We start from the raw sequence: 3865 nt of genomic DNA, 5'->3' as shown, positions 1-3865 counted from the left end.
TCAAGAATTCTATTTTGCATACGATTTCATTCTATCTAACCAAGCTGAGTTTCAGGTTTATATATATATATATATATATATATATATTAGCATAGCAAATGTATATATGCGAAAGGTTATAAAGTACCAAACCAAAAGATAAAACCTAAAACTAAAAGCTACATAAGCATTTATCTAATTTTATTCCAGCACTAAGCTAAATGTTTTTTTTTATCTCATCAAGTTGACATGTTTTCACTAAGGCTGATGTTGAGAAACATGGAATCATAATCAAGGGTACTTGTGCTTGGCTTGCAATATGGCTAGAGAGAGATAGAATGATTGCATATTTTACAAAGGCCTTTAGTCTCATAAACGCTGCTTATGTTGGGTAGTTTTAATCAAACTGATTTCTAGGTTTTCAAGTAAGCATGACAGTACATATATGCATAAAGGTTTAGTACTGAACTAGAAAGCTAAAACCTAAAACTGAAAGCTACATCAGCATGTATTGTTTTCTAATCTTTTGTTTCACTAACGCATTCTGTTAAGCATGTTTTCGATATAAAGTTTTTATCATTCATGCTTGAAAGGCTATTGATCAAAGACTGGAGATCTCGAATATTGCATTAGTTAAGCGAGCCACAGCAGCTTAACTATTGCAGATTTAGTTTCCAATCTAAAAATTGATCAATAATTGCATCACAACTAGTAGCCTTTTGTGCTATTTTCATCCACAGATGAAAAGAATACAAATTGATGACAGATGTGATGGAACAACATGGAGAAAGGGTTTGTGTAAACTAACAGGAAATTTCTTGATCCACAGATGAGAAATTTTCTCGTACAAGAAGTTTATTCAGACCTAATATTCGTCTAGTGTTTTAGAACATGTTTAACTTATGACCCACAGGTGTAAGTTAATAATGTTTAAGTAAAGCTTCCTGGGGAAATTTTGTCCACGTATATTAATGGTGGAGTGACCCAAAAGATAACGTATGTGAATTAATATAGGAATTTCTCTCTATCCACAGATGTGAGAATTTAACCTACGAAAGAAATTCATATAGGGACTCTTTTGGTGATCACTAAAAACATGTTTGATTCTCAACCCACAGGTGTGAATCAATAATGTACAGATATTTTTAAGCACTATGGGACAGCTTATCCAGATATGTTTGTGTTTTAAAAACTTTTCAGAATGTCACAGTGAACCTTAACTCCATTAGGCGCATATACGGTTTTGTTTTGTTATATGGATTGTAACATGATACATGTCCCATTTATCGGTTTTGATAAATCTCACATGCTTGAGTTGCTGATAATAATTTATTAATAGTGGTCTTAAATAGTCATTAATATAGTTTACATGGCGTCCATACGAAAATCCAAATCCACCCATCCCCTCGCAAATTAACGTGATCCATATGTAGTAAACAAAGGGAAAACTAGAATTAAAGAAACAAATGAATGAAGATCTGCAAAAAAAAAAAAATTAAATTAAAAAAAAATTAATTTCAGATGATGTAATTGCAGGATGCCCACCCAAGACCGCTTCCGGTTCACATGTTAACCGCTTCTTGATGGTATAAGATTCATGGAAATCATGTTAACCAGTAAAAGAGGAGGAAACCCAATTGTAGAAACTGAATAAGTGAAAGAGCCAAATTAGAAAAACTGTTCGGGTTTGCAAAAAAATAATTCAGATTATGCCTTTGCATTGAACTGACTTATGGGTGGCTCGAGTAACATCATGTCTGCAAAGGGTCGTCTACGACGCCGAAATAGGAGGTGCTGTGGCGTCGATGGGAGGAAGAACACGTTCATGATTTTCTCCTCTGAAAGTGTTTTTGCGCCCGCCACATCTTCTTCCGAGCTTGTTCCTGTGATTGACGCTGCCTTGCATTGTCAACTCCTTCCTTTCCCTTACTTTGTTCTTTAAGTCGCTTCAATAGCATCCGATCTCTCCACATCCTCCTCTCAAGCTCATCAACATCCATTTCTTCATCACTATTATCCTCCTCTACTGTTGCCTCTGGGTCATGCTCTGGAGCTGCCTCTCCTTCCCCAGGAGGAGCCGAAAGGAAATCAAGATTACCACAGAAACCCATTTCTTCAAAGATCCCCATTTAGCACCGACAAAGAGAACAGCCCTGATTATATATACTAATATAAAATTGAGCAATTAAATGCAGTCCAAGTCAATTTCACCACTGCTCTGGAACTCTTTAAAAGACTTCCAATCTTGCGCACAGATATTAGCTTTAAACTTCTTATGAGCCAAGGTTTCTCAATAAAGGATACTCAACCCAAACTTCTGCAAATGAATAAATTACAAATAAGTCAGTTCAATCCCGAAGTGTCACGTATCATAGATCAGGTAAATTGAACTCGCAATATTAACTCTAATTGAATGAAAGGAAAAACAAGGGAAAGTAGATATTTCATAAATAAGGAGTAATTACAAATAAAAAAAGTATTTGGACAGAAGCACCTAGACACGCCATACATTACATTAGCATGAAACCAACAACGAATGCAAACAAACGAGGTGACGCAACAGATCTCCATGTTCTTACACTAAAAGAACCCAAAGAATAAACCCTAGAACATGGGCCTCATCACTAAAAGCAACAAAATAAGTTACGAACCAAAACAAAAGATAAGGTTCTTGAATAACCGAGAAAAAAGAACCAAAAACAAAAACCAAAAAAATTCATCAGTGACGCGAAAAACATGAGATCATTACAATAAAAACTAAATTTAAGTTATATGTACATACCCTGCAACTGCAAACAACCACTAAAGCAGAAAGAACATGGAAAACTTCCCCCAGATCCACCATCACCGGATTCATTTTGTAATAAATAAATAAATAAAACCATATTATTGAATTTTTTTTTTTTCCTTTTGGTTTACACAAACTGTTATAAGCTTAAAACGCGGGTTTACAGCATATATTTCACCAATCTAAGCAACATAATTCAATTATTATTTTCTTCCATTATTTAATATAAATTCAGAAATTCAGGGTAGCCCTCTTTTGGATCAGAAGGTTGTTCAAAGCTGTCCGTCCCATCCAGATCCAAACATATCCAATCCAAAATTCACAAACAAAAAAATTAAAAGAAAAAACACGAAAATTAAAAAGATGAGCTAGAAAGAAAAAAAAATTGTTAAAACGCAAACCAGGACCTGCACCTAAACGAACTACAAAACAACAAGGCACACCAAACAAAACCCAGAGAAAAAATATTACTAAGACAAAAACCAGATAGTGGTGCATATCAGATATAGCAACAGCAAAAGATCAACCATCAAAACCAATGAAAAATCACAAGACTGAGAACAAAAAAATATATTTATAATCAATTCTGTAGACCAGAAGACAGAGAAATGAAACGAGTACTTCAAATAAAAAAGCAGAAAGATGAGAGGTACCTGATTGTTGGATATCATGTGTTAATAGGAGAGCATTGAAGCTCCTCAAGCACCCTCTGATTGCTCAGAGAGAGTCAGAAGAGAGAGAATTTAGTGGGTTTTCTTTCCCTTTCTTAATGGAGGAAGAAAATGAGAGAAAAATATAAGAGTGGCGACTGCAGGGAAGGGACAGAAGATAGGAAGAAGCAAAGGTGACTTTTTATTTAACTAGAGTCAGGTTACGTTTTACCCGCGGTTAAGACGTGGGAGGCAACCTTTTGGTTTTCCCTTCGCATATGAAAAGCTATTTAATTGTGGTCGGGATTCTCTTCTGTGCACTTCCTCACACTGAAGTCATTGGTGCTTCAACCAAACAACCATGTTACATCCCATCATGTGGTCACAAGATTATTCCATGGTCAATTCATCTCATTGAATTGAATAAAATTTAAGTTTTGTTGTAAAA

General features: G+C 35.0%; 1 long non-coding RNA gene across 1 annotated transcript; it reads right to left on the bottom strand.

The window, feature by feature from the left end:
- Positions 1-1540: 1540 nt before the first annotated feature.
- On the bottom strand, positions 1541-3604 carry LOC117612915. Its single transcript, XR_004583600.1, has 2 exons — positions 3421-3604; positions 1541-2296 (listed from the first exon to the last, which is right to left on the bottom strand). It is a non-coding gene; the product is annotated as an uncharacterized LOC117612915 (long non-coding RNA).
- Between the last annotated feature and the right edge of the window lie 261 nt (positions 3605-3865).

Source organism: Prunus dulcis, unplaced genomic scaffold (genome assembly GCF_902201215.1).
Source record: "Prunus dulcis unplaced genomic scaffold, ALMONDv2, whole genome shotgun sequence".
Lineage (NCBI taxonomy): Eukaryota > Viridiplantae > Streptophyta > Magnoliopsida > Rosales > Rosaceae > Prunus > Prunus dulcis.
This window is presented reverse-complemented; position numbering and strand designations above follow the sequence as displayed.